General features: G+C 40.5%; 1 long non-coding RNA gene across 1 annotated transcript; it reads right to left on the bottom strand.

The window, feature by feature from the left end:
* Positions 1-738: 738 nt before the first annotated feature.
* LOC116904081 lies at positions 739-21392 on the bottom strand. The gene is made up of 3 exons (XR_004388327.1): positions 21200-21392; positions 2847-2946; positions 739-790 (listed from the first exon to the last, which is right to left on the bottom strand). It is a non-coding gene; the product is annotated as an uncharacterized LOC116904081 (long non-coding RNA).
* Between the last annotated feature and the right edge of the window lie 77 nt (positions 21393-21469).

The following is a 21469-nucleotide window of genomic DNA, read 5'->3' on the forward strand; positions in this document are numbered from 1 at the left end:
TATTGGCTAGCAAGCATATGACACCTATTCAAACTCTATCTGGGACCAGAGGGTCAGGTGACTATGTCATTACATTCTTAGGATTATCAAGAATGTCCCTGCTCCTCCCAAGAACTGTGGGTGGAGAATGGAACTTGGCCTAGCCTTGTTCGGAGGCAGGAAGCTGGTATTTGGCCTAATCTTGACCTGAGGCAGTGGGTGTAAAGCTGGTGAAAGCCCCAAGGGTCCCCATAACCTGCCTACTTTCTACCAGGCCAAACCTCTTAATAGCTCTTACACTTTAGTAAGAACTAGGATCCTTCCTTATGAGCCTTCAACTTCCATGCTAGTTTTAGTTATTTAAAATATCAGACAGTAAACAGTGAGGTAGCCAAATTAGGAGACAAACTTAATGAACAGTAATACAATGCCAAAGTCTCCTTTATATATATAAAAAAAAGTACTTTCATGTTTAATAGGTAAAAGACACAATTTAATGTTTTCAGGGTTTTTTCTTTATTTTCCCTTAAACTATTGAGAAGGCTAGGCTGATTCTTTGACAGGCTTCAAATTGGCAGTTCAGAAGACTATGCCTAAGAACAGGGAAAGTCCAGGCAAGCTCAGGCAAGTCCGTTAGTTACTAGAAGAAAAAAAACACACAAAAAAAACCCAAGCTTCAGGCAGCCAATCAGAAACTGCCCTGTCATCAGAAGCTGCCCACCCCTGGCCTGAGGCAAGGATAATGGGTCAGCAGCAGTTTCCAGACTTCCTCAGCAACAGTTTCCAGCCCCCACTGGGGTTTGGAACTTCCCTAGAGATGAAGCAAGATAAAGAAAGACTACTCCAGAATTCCCCTAATGTGCTTTATACCCCTCACTTCAGGGTATCCACCTTGGAATGAGAGACCCCAGCATGCTGAATAAAATACTCTGCATTTGCATACTATTTGAGTCTGGGATATCAGTCTTCAATGAATTCTGGACCCTTATACTATCTCTAATAGCTTAGATTAAAACTGAGGACATGGTGAAAACACTGAAACCCTTTCTTCCAGCTCTCTGACATTTTTGGAACATTAGCATTATCTACAGTCACCATATTGTCAACAATTCGTCACAACTTCATATGCCTCTTCTTTTATATCAATAAACAAATAATTTAAAAAATGAAATGCTGACAGTGTAGCATTTTAAAACTGCAGAAGTACAGAGACTAAAAAGACAGACTCTGGCACCCATTTACCCAGGTTAATTCCAAATTTGCTTCATGCAAGGCAAAGAACCTAGAAAATTAAGTGATCTCTACATGGTGATAGTACCATATTACTTACAAGGTATTCTAAGTATTTATGTACATTAATTCACTCAGTTCCACATTAACCCCATTGGATAAGTACTGGTAACGTGTTTTGTGACACCTGGGATTCTTAAATAACTTCTTAAAGCTGGAAAGTCTAGTAGGCTGTCAAACCAATGGTTCTGCCTGTGGAGTCTCTACTGCATTCATCTCTACTTAACTGCAAACCTGTGCAGTGCCTCTGAGGAAGGCGTGAGATGACATGACAGAGGAAAAGGGAAATGAGGCAAAAATGAGAGCCCAGACACCACACCGACTGATAGCATCAAACTGCAGGAGAGCTTACAAAGCCCACAGAACACCAGGCATACAAAGATTTTTGTTGTTGGTTTTCCTTCAATAAAATCGGTGAAACTGGAAACTTTGCATTTAAAACCAAACGCAGTTAATCAGGCAGCTCCTGAGAAACATGGATGCCTAGGCTGATAGCTGTTGGGTCATTTGAACAAAGTGTATGATCATATCAACTACACTACATATTTTATTGTTTTTCTAGGATTTTGACAGAATTGATTCCACTTCATAAGTGTCAAACTTCTAGACATATGGTCCTGGGGACTACATCAATCACGCTCAGCCCAAGATGGTCTTGGGAAAACTTGGTCAAAACACAGCATGTCAGCTTTTGAGAAAACATACCATTAGAGTGGGGATAGAGCAGGCAGAACAGCTGGTACCGAGCATATTAGAGTAATTAAAGTCTTGGAAATTCCCTCATGAAATAGCAAATCTGGAAACCTATGAGACTTCCGAGTCTCAGTCAAAGATGCTTCTGCCAGTCTTCCTAAGAGCAGGAAAGGCAGGCCACCCCAGATGGACTTTGCCTGCTAAGGCAGGTGCGAAGTAGACGCCTACCAGGGCAGCGTAGATGAACAACGAAGTCAAGGCTATATGACAACAGGGATTGTACAAAGCGAAGGCCACTTCACCCACGGAGGGGTCTTGTCTCGGATACTCCATGCTGGCACCGAAGGGGTAGACAGCAAAAGGTACAGAAACAGCTCTACTGTGCGTGTGACCTCACAGCTACAGGGTGCCACTGTCATGACCTTTAAGAGAGTGCATGGTGAGAGAGAATAATGCTACTTCTAGGAGTGCACAGAAAAAAACTGAGCAAAGTTCTTTATATATTTCCTAACTTTATAGATATTTTTAAAATAGAAATACAGAACAGTGGTTGGAAACCAGACTTAGCTGGAATAAACTCCTGTGAGAAGAATATATTGCCAAACTCTAGAAGACAATAGTTTCTAAGAGGTCTGAAGGTTTTCCTGAAGTTTTGTCATTGAGGGCAAAGGGAACAAAAACCTATAGCTTTGTAGAAACTCTCGCTAGGGCCGACAAAGCCTTGCTGACTGTCAGGCACAAACTCCTGACATTGCAAAAGGTTAGGGTCAGAGAAAAGTCTCATCTTGCTCTGAAATTGGAAGACACAGTTTAGAAAAAAGTATCATTTCCAACTAATTTTTAAAATAATTCATCAAGTTCGGTTTTGTTCCTTAAAAACTCACCTAAGAGGACAAATCCATCGGCTTCCGGTTCCGGCACAGAGGGCTTTTTGGATTCTGCAGGCTTTCGGAAGAAGTGAAACATAGCCGCTGCCGATGCTATCTGAAACAGACATTCTGAATGAGGTCAGCTCAGACAGGACCAAAAGTCCTGCCGCCCTTCTCAGAAAAGAGCTGTCATACAGTAGCAAAATGATGACTGTGGAATTCTACAGCCAGACTGAAAAGCATCAAGCTTTCTCTAGATAGTAAGGGATAGAAGGTATAAAACAAGGTATATCTGCTTACAGTCTAAATCTGTGCCCTGAAAGTCTGCAACCTCTTTCAATTTCTGAAGATTCAGAAAAATACTTAGGAAAACACTCTATGAGAGACTGAAATCAACTGACAACACCTGAATCTAGAGAATTTTACAAACCACAGAAGAAACATTAGTTTGAGGGGAGGGGGAAAAAAAAAAAAAGACTTGTCTAGGCTTCTTTTCTGCCATACCTAGCTGAAACTTCAGAAAGCTAAAACCACTTCCAGGAAAAGCAAGGAAGGAACTGCAGACACCCTTTGTCCCCCTTACCTGCTTCAGGCTATGTACTGTACCCATTACATACCAACCCCAAACTCCCATGTTGGTGTTGATGACACCCCCCCCCCATCTCTACATAGTCCTGTAGAATGAAAACCTTAGAAAACAACTGGGATACAAACCGAAGGGTACCAGGGTGGAAGGACACATTATATGCTGCCTCAGGCCCTCTGAACAAAAGAACGAAGGGCAAAGAGTCCTAAGGGTAGAAAGCACAGCTGATTTCAGTGTTCATAAATTCCAGCCCAAACATTCAACCTGAAGAAAAGCCCTGCGATGCTGAGAAGTGTTGTGGGACTTGGGCAGATTTTCATGACTAGGAGACCCTAGAAGAACACTAAGCCCAGAAGAAATAAATGGTGAAGGACTCTAGCTGTTGACAGAAAACGGCTGGTAATTCTTTCTCCTTTTCCTCTCTCTTTTTCCCTCCCACCTTCCGTCCCTCCTTCCTTTCTTTCTTTCATTCTGGGGTGTAGGGTGGCAGGCTGTGAAAGTTACAGTGATTCCTGGTTGAGATAGGTTGAATCCCTGGAGACCCTAAAAAGGACGGCAGGCGCATTCCCAGTCTCTTATGAGATCAAGGCCTTACTAGCTGCAACCCCACACAGACCTCTGTGGAGAGGTTTGAGACAGACCAGTCCTGTAGGGCAATGCCCCAAGCCCCTCCTCCACAGGTGAGGATGTGACCACAGGTCACAGAGACTCAAAACAGATCAATCATAGAAGCAGGACCACGCCTCCAAATATGTAGATGAGGTCTTCCCAAGTTCTCAGGCCAAACCAATAGGAAGTACCTGCTGTCAGACCCTGACCCATCCAAAAACTGTATTTAAGAATCCTGTTCAGAAGGATTAAAGGTGTGCAGGAATTACTCCATCGTCTGAGAGTTTCTGTCTTAAGAGCTGTAACACTGCCTCTTAGGGAAGAGATCTGCTCTCCCTTTTGCCGCCAGAAGCTCCCCTCCACCCTCACTGGCTAGTCAGTCTCCTGCGGGCTCAGCCCTGCCAAGCAACCAAAGTGGCAGCCGCAGAAAGGAGAAGGACGAGCAGTGAGGCAGTCAAAGCTGTTCCCCCTCCCTACCTGACTTCTCTCCCCCCTCTCCTGAACCTGAGTCAGAGATCTCCATGGGGAGCCCCCAGTGAGCAGCCCTACACTGCGGTTGTTTGTACTTTGTTACTTTTTAAAACGAAACAGGATTTCACAATTTAGCCCTGACTGGCCTGGAACCTTTGTAGACCAGGCTGGTTTTGAACTCAAGAGATCTATCTTCCTGCTCTGCTAGCTCCTAATCCCCAGAACCCAGAGATGAGATTTAAAGTGTACGCCACTGCAGTTAGCAGATTTCTCTTTTAAAAAGAATAAAAGGGCTGGAGAGATGGCTCAGCGGTTAAGAGCACCCGACTACTCTTCTAGAGGTCCTGAGTTCAAATCCCAGCAACCACATGGTGACTCACAACCATCTGTAAAGAGATCCGATGCCCTCTTCTGGTGTGTCTGAAGACAGCTACAGTGTACTTATATATAGTAAATGAATAAAAAAATTTAAAAAGAATAAAAATTGGAAAGGACAAAACATCACCCATGAGGAAAAGACAGTATTTTAATACAGGAAGATGGCCCTCACCCCACTCCTCAAAGATAGAGAGCTTAACTGTATATACCATGATAGAGTCAAAAAAAAAAAAGGCCTGGAAATAGGTTGGTACCCCTCCAGAGAATACCATGATACATGGCTCCTGAATGATGGTGAAAAACAAGATCAAAAATCAAAACAAAAAGAAGGAAATGGTGGCACATGCCTAGAATCCTGGCACTTGGGAGGGTAGAGGCAAGCTCTCTGTATGGTGAGGAGGCTGCCCTCACTCATCTTGCATCCTTAGCTTCTAAAACAGGTAGGACGATAGGCACTCACCATCAAACCCAGCATAATCTTATTGAAATCTGCTTTTTAATCAACAGAACATCAAAGCCAGGTATGGTGGTTCATGTCTGTAATTCCAGTCCTTGGCTATCCAGAGTAAAACAGATCACACAGTAAGATAATGACCAGCCTAGTCTATATTGCAAGTTCCTGGCTAGCCAGGGCTACATAGTGAAACCCTATTTCAAAAATAGGGTGTAGAGACAGCTCAGTGGGTCACAGCGCTTGCAGTGTAATGAGCCTTATGACCTGAATTCAGGCCCCTGACACCCTTGGACAAAGCAGGGTGAGCAACTCCCAGCATAATCCTGATCTCCCATGGCAAGATGGGTGGCAGAGACAGGAAACAGCAGAAGTGCAAAATTCCCATGCTGGCTAACCTAGAATTAGCATCTACATGGCAGACCAAGAGAGACACACTTCAGACAAAGTGTAAGGTGTCCCAAAGGTTGTCCCCTGACCTGCACTCATGCATTCTCATAACATACACACACACACACACACACACACACACACACACACACACACACACACACATACACACCTAAACACCTGAAAGACAAGAAGGTCTTAAACTTCTGACAACACTAGCACTCCTCAGTACTAGTCAACACATTTGATTAAGTCTACATCCTTTTTTTTTTTTTATTTATTTTTTTTTATTAACTTGAGTATTTCTTATATACATTTCGAGTGTTATTCCCTTTCCCGGTTTCCGGGCAACCATCCCCTTCCCTCTGCCTCCCCTTCTTTATGGGTGTTCCCCTCCCCATCCTCCCCCCATTGCCGACCTCCCCGCAACAATCACGTTCACTGGGGGTTCAGTCTTAGCAGGACCCAGGGCTTCCCCTTCCACTGGTGCTCTTACTAGGATATTCATTGCTACCTATGAGGTCAGAGTCCAGAGTCAGTCCATGTATAGTCTTCAGGTAGTGGCTTAGTCCCTGGAAGCTCTGGTTGCTTGGCATTGTTGTTCATATCGGGTCTCGAGCCCCTTCAAGCTCTTCCAGTTCTTTCTCTGATTCCTTCAACAGGGGTCCTGTTCTCAGTTCAGTGGTTTGCTGCTGGCATTCGCCTCTGTATTTGCTATATTCTGGCTGTGTCTCTCAGGAGCGATCTACACTTCTGCACTTCTTTGCTTCATCCATCTTGTCTAATTGGGTGGCTGTATATGTATGGGCCACATGTGGGGCAGGCTCTGAATGGGTGTTCCTTCTGTCTCTGTTTTAATCTTTGCCTCTCTATTCCCTGCCAAGGGTATTCTTGTTCCCCTTTTAAAGAAGGAGTGAAGCATTCACATTTTGATCTTCTTGAGTTTCATTTGTTCTAGGCATCTAGGGTAATTCAAGCATTTGGGCTAATAGCCACTTATCAATGAGTGCATACCATGTGTTTTTCTGTGATTGGGTTACCTCCTCAGGATGATATTTTCCAGTTCAACCATTTGCCTCTGAATTTCATAAAGTCATTGTTTTTTGATAGCTGAGTAATATTCCATTGTGTAGATGTACCACATTTTCTGTATCCATTCCTCTGTTGAAGGGCATCTGGGTTCTTTCCAGCTTCTGGCTATTATAAATAAGGCTGCAATGAGCATAGTGGAGCACGTGTCTTTTTTATATGTTGGGGCATTTTTGGGTATATGCCCAAGAGAGGTATAGCTGGATCCTCAGGCAGTTCAATGTCCAATTTTCTGAGGATCCTCCAGACTGATTTCCAGAATGGTTGTACCAGTCTGCAATCCCACCAACAATGGAGGAGTGTTCCTCTTTCTCCGCATCCTCGCCAGCATCTGCTGTCACCTGAGTTTTTGATCTTAGCCATTCTCACTGGTGTGAGGTGAAATCTCAGGGTTGTTTTGATTTGCATTTCCCTTATGACTAAAGATGTTGAACATTTCTTTAGGTGTTTTCTCAGCCATTCGGCATTCCTCAGCTGTGAATTCTTTGTTTAGCTCTGAACCCCATTTTTTAATAGGGTTATTTGTCTCCCTCTTGGTCTAACTTCTTGAGTTCTTTGTATATTTTGGATATAAGCCCTCTATCTGTTGTAGGATTGGTAAAGATCTTTTCCCAATCTGTTGGTTGCCGTTTTGTCCTAACCACGGTGTCCTTTGCCTTACAGAAGCTTTGCAGTTTTATGAGATCCCATTTGTCGATTCTTGATCTTAGAGAATAAGCCATTGGTGTTTTGTTCAGGAAATTTTTTCCCGTGCCCATGTGTTCAAGATGCTGCCCTAGTTTTTCTTCTATTAGTTTGAGTCTACATCCATTTTTATGAATCCCCTACTTTCCCAGGCCTTGCTCCTCTCTGTTTTCAAGACATCTATAAACTGCACAGCAGCTAAGGCCAGGATTTGATGTACTCTGTATTTCTACTTGCACTATTGGTTAGGTGCATAAGACAGAGACGCAGCACTGCTGCAGCGCACTAGACTCATATGTGGGGGTTGGGAGGGGACTGTCACCTCAGCCTGCCAGTCTTCTGAGACAATCACTAGCAAGACTTTAACCTTAGAGCAGCGTCTGCAAAGTGAGCCGAGCCTGTAAGGATCAGTGCTGCCGAGTGCTGGGTCTGATAGACAGGATGATGACGTCCACGTGAGCTCCTGAGTATGTTCCAGGCTCTTTCCCTGCTCCACTACTTTCAGCATTTAAAAAAGTTGTCTATAATAAGCAAATTTTACCACTGCAAATAGAAGAAAAACCATAATTTATTCTTAAAAACGTATTATTTGCTAACTGCAATGGTTCCTGGCTAAGTTAGAAATATACCCTCCTACTAGGCAGACATAGGATCGCAGAGCTACACCAGGACTGACTTCACATTCTCAATCTGAAACCTGGGAGAAGAAACATGCAAATCACGTGAATATTCATTATTAGCATATTTAGGTATTAAATAAACATTTTAGTTCACAATTATTCAGAAAATCATCTCAAAGTTTTAAACCAATTTGTGTTTGGTACAGATAATCTCCATGTAAAATAGTGAAAACATTTCTTTATGCATTCAACACAACCAAAACATAAAGGGCAGTGTATTTACTTAAGAATACACACAGACCACATCCAGCAGGTAAGCTAGATGCCAGGCAAGACAGAGTTCACAGCTCTGAAGCTGAGGGAATGATAGAGTGCATAATGTAATTAATTTTTCACACTATTCTGAGGATTTCTTCTTAAATAACATCACCATGACAAAATAGATTAAGACATAAGAAATACTTTTCTCGAGTTTATTGTCTGTTTAATTTCACTAGTTAATGTAAATAAATCAGAAGTGAAATTCAATAAATAGTGAATTTCACACTACTAACAAATTAAACCCTAAACAATGTATAATCATCTTCTTCCATATGATAGATTATGAAATGAGTGATTATGCAAATAAAATATAAATGTAGATGAACATTTACTAATTCTTGTTGATAGTACAAAATAAGAGTAGGGCTGTGCTTTATGCTTTTTGTAATTTTAATCTAAGACAAGAATTCATTAAATGGTACAAATCATTTCTAAAAGATCACGAAAAATCCTAGAAGCCCTAGCAGACAGTTTTTTATGACATCTGATTGGTAGGGCATTGATGTAAGAAGAGCCAATAGGAATAAGGGTGTGTACAGGGCAACAAAGGAGTCAACCTCACCTGAAAGGAATATGTGGATAAGCCACAGAAATCAAGACTGCAGAAGAACAAAGAAAAATTATTTAAAAGGCTGAAAAGTCAAAAATACCAGAATATGTATGTGTGTTTTTAATCCTGCAGGCTCCATTTGTCATGCCCACACCAACATATGTAGATCAGCATACCAAGATTTGTTGAATATTAAATTCATTTACTCTAGAAGAGTCTTGTACAAAAGATTAATTTTTTAAGCAATGTTGGGAAGTAAAGTGTGATAACTGGAATAAGACAGGAAATATCTTGGGGGAAAGAGGGTGGTGTACTAAAATAGCTCAGCTATTCTACTACACAAAATAGAGATTAAAAAAAGAGCCAAAAAATCAAAAGAAACAAACAAAAACCTGGAAATTCCTGCCTTAGAGGACAAAGAGAGTGATAAGTTGAGTAAGAAAATAGGAAAGAAATGTTTAAAAGAAGAAAAACAGTGTGAGGAAGATCTTATAATGATACCCATTCATTACTTTGTATCCTAGCCTAAAAAAAAGTTAACAAAAAAGAAAACGGAAATTACATTTCAATATTTTAGGGCATACTAGAAATTCAAGTATTGTGTAAAAACCTACTTTTTATATGATAGCAACTACTTCAATTTTGTAAAATATCAGTAAACTAATTGAATATTATGCAAATGGAATTTTCCTCAGATGAGTTTTAGAACTAAAATGAGCTTTTTTAATAGCCTAAATCTAATCAACAAAGGAAATTCTCTGAAAGACTTTAGCTATTCTGAGTCACTCCCAAGAGTCTGTCCATTCACGATTGTTTTACTATTCTGTTAAGTCTACAACAAAATGCCCCCACTGTTCCAATAGTGGCAAGACTAGGATGGAGGTAATCAACCACTTTGTGATTTGATTTAACACGTACTTCATCATCCTGTGATGATATTTATACCTTGTATTGGAACCCTGGTCAAAAGCTTGTGGCTGGGGAAGTAACAGGCCCTAAAGGGAACCTACCACCATTTTGTTAAATCAACTTGGTGTCAAATGAATTCTACATATACATGGTTATATGCTCTCAGTTTTGGTAAGAAGCTTCTGTTCGCAGTGGGTAATGGTTAACACAGAGACTTATAACTAGTAAAATGCTATTAATAAGTGACTGTTAAGTACAGGCCTCTAAGAGGGAAATCTGTATGGGCTCCCCAAGGTTCAGTGAGCATCACAGAAGACACGGGTAGAAAGATGAAAAGAAGTGCTAAAAGTGCTGATGTCTGGAGATGGCATGGGTGTTACAACTATAAACTGCCAGTAACTGTGATTAGCTATACAAGATATGCACAAGATGAAGCCCTGCAAAATTCCATCATGGATAGGAAAGGAGCTATGAGTCCCCACTCCTCCCTCAGGAATGATCACCAGTTAATGATAGCTGAGGGAAAAAAGGGATTTTATTTAGTGGGCTCCGTGCACCAGAAAATATCCCATCCCCAATCCATGCTGGAATTAAACTGAGTGGATCACAAACAACAAACAAACAAACAAGCAAGCAAACAAACAAGACAAAAGTACAAGAGAGGTTTGGTGTGAATGGGCTCCACAGAAGTATGCAGGAATGAGAAAGGGAATAGCAGTAGTGGCAAAAATGACCCAAACCCACTGTAAACAAGTAAGAAACCATCAAAGAATAATAAATGTCTTTAAGGTCTCAAAACTACTGATTGTACCAGGGCTCTCACATAGCCCATAAAGTTTTTAAAGAATTATCTGCTACCATCTACTCTAGTTTATAACTAAAGATTTCCATTAAAAATTCTAAAAGACATTATAGTGCCTGGTATTGGAACCGTGGTCAAAGCTTGTGGCTTGGGAAGTAATTAATGGGCCCTAAGGGGGAACCTACCACCATTTTGTTACATAAACTTGGTGTCAAATGAATTCTAAATATACATGGCTATACTCACCCAAAGGTGAGTGCTGCTCTCAGTTTTGGTAAGAATTATGGAATGCTGCAAATATTCACATGTTGAAATAAAAGCCTTATAGTACCGTTTAAGACATACTCAATGACATCTAAACAGTGCATTTTAATACCCACTCCCAGCCATTTAAAACGACTTGAGTGCAGCTGCTTGCAGAGGCTTTGTTAGGCTGTACCACGGAGCCTCTGCTCTGAGGCCTGTCCTAACTCAGAAAACCCAACCTTTTCTTCTCTTCTCTTTATCTCTTCACAGATACTGGCTAAACACAAGCATGCTTCTCCTGGCATCTGGGGTTTTTCCTTCTTCCGCTGAAAGCCAGTTATTTTGCCTTGCTGCTGTTTGCTGACCTCCACTGCTAACAGCATAGCTTTCTCTTACTTTCCCCTTCCCCTGGCAGCTGCAGTCCTATAGCGGGCCTGTCTCGTTGTTTTTCTCTCAAAAACTAATAAAAAATAACGTGGATCTTCAAACTAAGCAAACAAATATATAAAGACACGTTAGCTTTTCAAAGTGTGGGAAACTTCTCCTTGTTCTTTCTTTTTAATTTTTATTTCCTCTTCTGGCCAGGAGTAGCGTGGAAACTGCCTCTGAATGTGTTAGGCAGCACATAAAGACACAGTTTGGTGGTGGCAAGAGCACCATCCCCCAAAAGCCTTTATACTTTTACTACTGAACCAACCAACCAACCAACCAACCAACCAAGGTATGTAACAAAAGGGGAAAATCAGATTATCAATTAAACACACCCAACTGTCTAGAGAATGATGACATTTTCAACTTGATATGGCACAGTTATGAGTCTGACACTACATAAAGAAGTGGCTATATCATATGCAACTCTTATGGACCTAGCGTGGTTCCTTTTCTTTGCCACTTACTTAGAGCTGTATTGGATTTGATTACCAGTTTCATCTGAGTCTGTAAGACCATTTTGCCTCTGCCATCCATAATCACCCCTGTTTCCATTAGTGAGAAGACACGTGGAAAAGCAGAGTCAAGCATGCCATAGCCTCGCTTTAAAGAGATGCCATATTCCAACTTAGCACTTCTAACCTCTGCACTTGTAACCTGAATTGAAGGTGACGTCATGTAGATATATTTCAACAGGAAATGAAAACATTTAAATGAAATGTACTCTCCTAACATGACCTTATGGATATTTTAGCAAACTTAAAAAAACACTTAAAAATATGTGTCAGTTGGATAATCATGAATTACAAGCTACATAGACAGCATTGAGCCATAGGGAATTCTGGAAGAGTACAAGGAACCTCCAGAGACCAGCACAGTATAAGCACTGTATTTGTTCAAGCAAAGGAAGCGCTACCCACTTGGCCAAGGTGGAATGGCTGTGGAGTCCTTTATCATCATCCATCCAGGTCTGTGATTAGCATAATGTCTGGAACAAACTACTTTCAACAATCCTGGCTGGGGCTCCACCGTTAGAAGTCAGGGTAATCAGCTGCAATCTTTCAGATATGTCTCAAGGTATTGGGGAAGTGCTCCATATGGCTAGTGACTGTTTTACTGATAGTCAAACATTTATTCAAGAATACTAGGGAAGCAATAAAGAGTGTTAACAGCTGTGAATTAGGAGTCTGACATCTTTCTATATTTACAGGAAAAAGAACATCAAATGGAAAGTTATGGTATAAACATAAAGAACTTGTCATTAACGCTAACGACTTCCACAGATCCCAACTGTGCTTTAACGATGCCCAGGGAGTGATGCTCTCCTTCCCAACCTCTGCAAGACTGTCTCACAGTGATGCTATACAGTGCACGTTAAATAGAATCGGTGGTCTCTATCTACTAAATACCCTCTATTGGTTATGTTAGGAAGACCAAAACACTAACAAAAGCTCCCTGTATATCAAAACTACCCTTAGTTGAAAGTCAAGGCATTTGATGAAAGGGATTCCTGCAATATTTACCAGTGATCAGAAAGAGCGCTCCAAATAAAGAAATTCCCTGAGACCTAGGAATATGAGACTTTACCTGGGATGGAGAACAGTGTCCCTTTCTCCTCTGTGAATGCTGGCATTGCATACTGATACATGCAGTGTACTAATCCTGATGATGTGTGCCATCACCACCTGCTATGGAATGAGTTCCAGTCAAGAGGGCACCTTCAAGTCAGAGGTTTTATTTAAAATAAAACAAACTTACCCTCTTTTTAATCAGTGAAGTGGAAAACAATATTTGTTATCATATTTTGTTCACACATTCACACACACCAAGGTGTAGATGTGGAGCTCAGATGATGTGTGGGAGGTGTTCCTCTCCTTCCACTGTGTGGTACTGGAGGTCAAATTGAGGCCAGCAGGCTTGGTAGCAAGCACCTTCTCTGCTGTGCCACTGAGCCATCACGTAAGGCCCCAAAGCCTAACTTTCTTTTGTGATACAGAGCCTAAAATATCAAGTTACTGACTTCTGAGAAACTGTAAGTTGCAAATTATCAGCCAGGTCTCAGTTATTCACTAAGAAGATAATTTTCTGCTTTTTGTATCATATTGATCCTTCTAAGTTAATGATTTAATGATATATTTTTCTGTTTTACTAAAATCACAAACAAAATTCTACATAAATGCCAAAAACAATCCTTGCTAGTTGGGCATAAAAAAATCTATACAGATCATCAGAACAATAATGGCTACTGCATTTAATTGTGCAACTCTGAAAGAAAAACACATAAAAGGATTCCAGACAATTTGAACACAAAACATCTCTCCAGTATAGCCAATATCTCAGATAAATACCATGTATGGTAATGGAGGAATAAAGTCATGATAATTAGCATGCCGGTACTCCAATTAGAACTTAAAACAGAAAAAGCTCTGTAAGTGGAGCACAGAACTTGTCTAATTTCAAGTTCAAAGAATTACAAATCAGTCCTCGTTTTCCATCTCATTTAGATTCCTTTTATAGCCTAAGCCACAGAAGACACAATTATTGCCCAGAAGAGCCACACATAGCTAAGGTTTCTTAGCTGCTAGAATTGAATGAATCAAAGAATGTACATTCAACTGACTACCAGCACAGAGCAAGAAGCAGCCAACAAGAGAAAGCTGCAGCAGCAACCCAGCCTCTCCATCAATAAGTTCACCAGAATGAGATCTACACAGCCAGGGAACATGTGGACCCACAGACTAATAGGAAGAGTGTCTGTCTGATGATAGTTTCCCACAATAATAGATGTAAATGTAGAAAGCATCTTATTAAACCACATGAGTAAAAGAGATCTTTTATCTATCCGGGCTGCTAGGGAGAAGTAGATAAAACACGACCCAAATGGACTTAGGTACTGCAGTCTCAGGCAATGCCTTCTGAACAAGTGACTTGAATTTTCTTTCCACACTCACTGTCTTGGTGCTCATTACCATTAAGATGCTCCACAGAGACTTAAGGACAATTTAGCCATTTCAAAAACAACTTTTGTTATTTAAAGTTCATAAGGTTCACAAGGCTTTTTTAGATTCAGTGCTTTACATACATGACACCAATGCGTCTAACAATAATTTTTTAAAGCTTTGTTTTCTGTTAATACAGAAAAGTAGAGATCTGAATGGTTGTGTGACTTGTCCAAGTCACTTAAAACATACCAGAACATAACATATACTTGTCTACTTCCAAGTCTATATTCCTCACTCAGTGCCATTTACTCTTTTGATAGCCAGGCCTCGGTCAGACTTGCCAGCACAGATTCCTCTACTCCCTATCTCAGGAACAGTATTGTGGCCCATCAGCTACTAGAGGCAGATCCTGAGAATGAACTACCTCAATTTCATTTTCAGCCTTTACTGCATGTCCACCAACCACTCTCTCTCGAAATGTCTTAATTCCTGACTTTGGTTTCTCTCTTCTCCTATTGTCATTACCAGGATAGATTATGACAACCAAACCTGGGTATCTTTCTAATCTAGTGGATTCTCAGAAGTCATATTTGTATTGAATCCTTTGGAAGCATCCTTTTATACCCTATCTGTTTGGAAGAATATAGTCAAATGACTAATTAGATAAGTGGCAAACTATCTAGATTTTTTTTTAGATTATTTTTCCTCAAGAGGTTGGTGAGATGGAGGTCTTTGTGAACAAGAATACAACAGTTTGGCTACTAAAATGGTGGTAGTGTAAAATGATGGAAAATGATTTGGATTCTCACAGCTTTCATATTCATGGTACCTGTCCATGAAAACATGATGTTAATACCTTAGAACTAATTAAGTCAACTCATAATGGCTTTTATCTGTTCTTTTTTACTTAAATATTTAAGCTGCAAGATGTATACAGTCCAAATGCCCATCAGTAGACAGATGAATGGACAAAATATGGTATATTCATACAATGGTGTTTTAGTCAAATGTTTAGTTGAAATGAAATACATACTACAACATAAACCTTAAAGATGTTGCTAAATAAAATAAGCCCATGCAAGAGGAAAAAATATTGCATTACTGCACTTGCATAATACCTAAGAGTAGCTACATCAATACAGGTAGAAGGTAAAAATGCTAAGGGATGATTGAGTTATGGTCACAGAATATGAGTTTTGGAAGATGAATTCTGAAGATGGAAATGGTGGTTATGGTTGTATAACGGTATGAATTTACAGAATACACTGCATTGCAGGGTTAAAAATAGTTAAGAGAGAAGCAGTAACTTTTATGTATATATATGCAGAATTAGTAAATAAAATCTGGTGTTCCTTGTACCAAAAGCACACTCATTAGGCTGTTTCAACCCATTCTCCACTCTAAAGTATCAATGTTCCTCCTAAAATGTGAACCTTGTCATTTTACTCTTCATCCAACCCTCTCTCCCACCACCATTAAGCCAATTCTTTCACATCCCATTTAAGGAAGGCATTCTAAGCTATCATTCCAACTCACTTTTACCCCTTAATACATGTCACTGCTACTATACATTAAAGCTTTCTGTGTAGTTAAACTTGTTGTCTTCAGCAACTAGGATTCTCCCACAAGCTCTCTTAGGTAATTCACAGAATGGAAAACCAGGCATGCAGCTCTTACTCTTGGCCAAAAATAACACTAGTGTATATACATTTCTGGTAACATGAAAAATCAGATGTCCAGAAAAGTTGTATCTTGGTACAACCTATATAAAAACCTTGGGATATGTTAATACCATTTTAAAATGCATGAGCAAACTATTAAGAGGTAAGGAAATTCTACTGAGGCTAGAAAGAAGGAAGGGCTACAAATCTATAGGGGGATATCTAAGTACTAACAACTAATATCTTTCTCATGGCCAGTACTGACTTCCGATGGGTACAAGCCTAGATTTTAGTGAACAGTGAACACACACAAAGCCTGGGGCAAAACATTGTGCAAAGAAAACGAATCTTTTCTTGAGAAACACAGCCTGAAACCAAACCACAGAAATCAACAACAAAACGTTCCATAAAACATGAATCTATAATTTTAAATTACTAAACAAAAAGTAAAAAAGTGCCAGAGCAAAAAACTGTCAGCTTCTTTGTCCGATGCTGAAAAACACAGCATCGGACAAAAAAGGACTGTGGGTTATCACAAACAGTATATAAATATCTACCTTAGATCTGAAGTGCATGAAGAGTTAAACCTAGGACCAAAGAATGAGGTGTGATCAGAATCTCAGAATAGAATGATTATATCTCATAATAATGGTTATACATGACAAGCTTATAGTCAATATTGTATTAAATGAGGAAAACGCAAAAAGAATTTCCACCAAAAAATTTAGGAACAATACAAGGGTATCTACTTTGTTCACTGTCAGTATTCTCAATATAGTAAGAATTAGCTAGGGCAATAAGACAAAAGAAAAAATAAGAAAGTTACAAATAGGAAAGGAAGAAGAAAATCTGTCCATACTTGTTCCTGTTATGCCTCTCTAAGAGATCCTGAAGACTCAACCGGGAAACTCTTGGAACTATAAACACATCCAGTAAAGGCCAAGACATAAAATCAACATACAAAAACTATAGCATTCCTCTTTAACAATGACAAGCATACTAAACCAGAAAACACACCAGAACAAAACCAAAACCAGAACAAAACCAGAAAAAACACCATCCATAAGAGCAAAGCAAAGCAACAACCGATCTTGGAATAAGCCTCACTAATGATGTGGAGGATCTCTCTAATGAAAACTTGAAAACACTCAAGAGCGAAATCGAGGACAGAAGTGTGAATGAAAATTCCTGAAAAGAAGCTGTGTCTGGCTTTAACAAAAACTCCTGGGAGGAGTCTGTGTCTGCAGAGACTGATGGACTTACGGGGACTTAAGTATTGTGAGAGATTAGAATTTTGTAGATTTAGAGACTAATTACTTCTCTTGAGCCAGTTTTAGCCTTCTGGCCCAGTCATGTGTTGCCCAACTCTGAATCTGACTAACACCTCGGGACAATAAATACAAACCTTTTAGAATCTATTAACTTAGCAGAACACTAGCTTCCACCCACCTAAGAGCTAAAAATGTCACCAGACATTATATTAGGCTTATAAAAAAGCTCCCCGATCTTTTTGTAGCCACCAATGTATTCTAAAGTTGCCTTAAAGTTGGTTTATGTAAAGTTGATTTATGTCATTATTCTGTAAAACTATAAAAACTTTGTGAAACTGCTTCTATGGTGGAACCTCTAATTGGAGGTGGCCTACGTATGTGTTCCTGGGCCATGATCACCGATATTGACTTGAGAATAATATCTGTCTTGTTCTCCTTAACATGAGAACTGTGGTTTTTACATCCACAGGTGAACTTCCCAGGTTCATAGACTAGAGGAATTGATACTGTGAAAATGGTTAACCACCCTAAAAGCAATCTATAAATTCTATGTAATATGTGGGGAAATTCCAGCAACATTCTTCCCAGAAGTGGAAAAATAACCTTAAAATCCTATGGAAGCACAAATGACCCTGTATAGCCAAAGCAATCCTGAACAAAAAGAATACTACCGGAAGTCTCTCCACAACTGATTCCAAGTTACATCACAGAACCATGGTAATGAAAAAAGCATGGCATTTACACAGAAAGACACACATACATCAATGGAATAGCAGACCAATGCAACTACGGCCATCTGAGTTGTAGCAAATATGTCAAAAACATACACTAGAGAAAAGCTAGCATCTTTACCAAATGGTGGCAGGGAATCCGTGTATGAGGAAGAATGAAACTCGATCTGTACTTCCTGCACAGCACAAAAAGTCAATGCTAAACAGGTCAAGGGCCTCAATACAATACCTGATACTATGAAACCACTAAAGAAAAAAGTAGGGAGTTCAATTCAATATAGTAGAGACCTTCTGAATAGAATTTCTATCACGAAGGATATAAGACTAATAAGCAACAAATGGGACTCTGGAGGAAAGAAATGTTTTGTAAAGGAAACTGACCAGTGAATGAAGAGCCAGCTACAAAGGGGGAGAAATCTTTGCTAGTTATATATCCAACATAGAATTAGTATTTAGAATATACAAATAATTCACAAAAGCAACCCAAATCAAACGGGGGCTGCAGAACTGAATAGAGCATTTCCAAAAGAATTAATACAAGTGGCTAATAAATATTTTAAAGGTGTTCAACATTATTAGGGAAAATGGAAATTAGAACTATCTTGAGATACCATCTCACTCCAGTCAAAATGGCTGCCATCAAGAAAACACTTGAGAGGATGCCAAGAAAGGTAAACATTTATCTACTGATGATTGGAATATAAATTACTGAAGTCACTATTAAGTGTCTTCGATAATTTTATGTCAATTTGACACAAAGCTAGAGTCAGCTAAGAAGACAGGATCATAATTGAAAAAGAATGCCTCTATAAGATTGGGCTGTAAACAAGCCCACAGAACATTTTCTTAATAAATACTTGATGTGGGAGGGCCCAGCCCACTGTGTGTAGGGCACCCCTGGTCTGATGGGCCTGGGTTCTGTAAGAAGGGGTTGAGCGAGCCAATAAGCAAGACTCCTCTGTGGCTTCTGCATCAGCTCCCACTTCCAGAAGCATGGTTTGAGTTTTTGCCGTGGCTTCCCTCAGTGGACTATGACTCAGGATATATAAGCCAAACAAACCTTTTCTGTACAAGTTGGTTTTGGTCAGGATGTTTCATGATAGCAGCAGAAAAATAAATAAGAAGGAGGTCTCTTAGAAAGCTGAAAGAAAACTACCACATGACTTAGCAATACCATTCCTGGGTTTACATTTGAAGTACTCGATATCCTATTACAGAGATATTCCGGTATCCATGTCATTGCTGCTTATTGACAATAGTGAGGAAATGGAATCGTCCTGAAGGCCCAGCAACTGAGGAACAAATAATGAAGATGTATACATATACACAATCAAGTTTTATTCAGCTGAAGAGGAAAAAACAAGATTATGAAATTTACCAGAAAATTAAAGGAACTGGAAAATAGTTTCATACTTAGTGAGGTAATTCAGGCCAAGAAAGACAAACATGATGTGTTCTCTCACATATGGATCCTAGCTTTAAGATTTTAGACTTGTGTGCTTAATTGTTGGTGTCCTTAGAGGTCAGGAAGCTACAAAAGGCCAAAGATGGATATAGAGGAATTTTAAGGATCAGAAGGGATAGTAGAACATGTGTGCTATAAAAGTAGTTTTGGGGGGAGAATATTAGGGATAAAAGGCTTAAGTGGAGATGGGAACAGGAAGTTGGGGTAAAGCAGGTGGGCTAACCAAGACTAAGGCTGTATGTAGAGGCCTCAAGGAAACTACCACTTTGTAAGCTAATTGAAATGTATAACTGGGTTTAAAAGGAGTTTAAATGGAGGTACCCTACAAGGGTGAAGAATGCTTCCCCTAAAGGCATGAGTTACTAAACAAGAATCTCAGGGCTGGAAAGATGTGATATACCTCCCTAGGAGTTATTGAGAAGGGTGCCCCAGAGGTACCCTAACAACACAATTTACTACCACACTCCTAGTTGTCCACCATAAGTAGAAGGTAAGCACCTATGGCTGAAGACAGGGTACCATTTGCTTGCAACACACAGAGAATGTAAGCTGGAACTCAACTGGTAACTTACAGGGTGCTATGCACCAGGGTAGAAAAAGCAGTGGTGTAGCCTGAATGCTTCAATACCGACTTGCCAGCACCCAAAGGAAATGCAGCCCACAACTAATGAAATTCTTTAAACTCGTTTTATTAACAACAGAATTAAGACGAACATATTAAATGCTACATAAACACTAGGAAGAGCTAACAATCATTTAAATAGGGTAGATCGGATTTCACTCTTAAACTGACATATAAAAATCTCAAGCCAGATCTTTGCATTTTATTACTTAAGATAACAACAACAGGACTACATTGGAACTCCAATTAGGATCCTGAATTTGAAGGCTTATAAACCTGTGGCTTTAGAAAAATCCAGATACTGTTCCACATAATTATGAGACTCAATTAAAATTATGTTCTAAGTTCTGCAACCTCTTTTTAAGGTATTTTTTATGTGCATTCATTTTGAAATTTCCCAGTACCAATCCCTTGCTGGTGAAATCACTAAAAAGCAACAGCTACCAGCTTCCAGTCACTCTATGAACCAGGAACACATCCGACAATTTTCTTCAAATCTTGGAATACACTTGGAATACATCTTTCAGTCATCCGGCTCAAAGTACTTCGGGGAACTAGATAATAATATTACAACCCAAAATTAGAGTTAGCTAGGGCCTTACAAACAGTCAACCCCTCATCTGCAGAAAGAGAAAATGTGACGCCAGTGGAGGGGCACTAGCTTAGGTCCAATAGCTGGTGTGATGCCTGTCTCCTCTAATCCTGCCCAGTGGCCCTCCTCTACCGCAGCCCCAATGCAAGCTCGCCCGCAGTAGGTAAGGAAATGGACACCTCCGTATCGCCAAGGCTAGCAAAGGTCCAAGGTAAAGAAAGGAGCAGCACCTCTTGCTGACTGTGGGTGAAGTAGGCAGGTACATTACACGAAGTGCTACAGAAATGGACCTGTCTCCTAGCAACAACCTCCTGAGGGAGGGGATAAAGACTGATGATGATTCCCTTCAGGTAGAACTCGCTCAAAAATAAAAACCCAAACTCCAGGTTAGACACACACCCGTGCCACCCATGCACAAGCTGGCAACTGTCACCGCCGGTACCATGGCATTCCCGGACCAGGAGCCCGACTCCGCCCACTATACCGACCGTTCAGCCCTCCGGGAGGAGTGGGGCTGGAAGATCCAGACGCCTCCCGCAAGAAAACTACCTGAGAGTCCGTCCGCCGCTGCCCGTAGCTTGCCGCTCGCCCGGTCCTTCAGCCTACTTCCGGGGTCAAGTCAACGTTTGGCCGCTTCAGATCCCCGGTCCCAGGCCTCCGCCCCTCTAAGTCCCGCCTCCACTGACCACTGCGTTTCGGCCACAGCAACTTCCGGAACGCCGCGCGTCACTAGGCAGTAGACCAGTACTTCCGGAAGCATTGAGCTCCGCTATCCGCGTGCGCGAGAACGAGCTGCTCCTGTGGATTTGATTGGTGGAT

The sequence above is a fragment of the Rattus rattus genome, chromosome 6 (genome assembly GCF_011064425.1).
Source record: "Rattus rattus isolate New Zealand chromosome 6, Rrattus_CSIRO_v1, whole genome shotgun sequence".
Taxonomy (NCBI): Eukaryota; Metazoa; Chordata; class Mammalia; order Rodentia; family Muridae; genus Rattus; species Rattus rattus.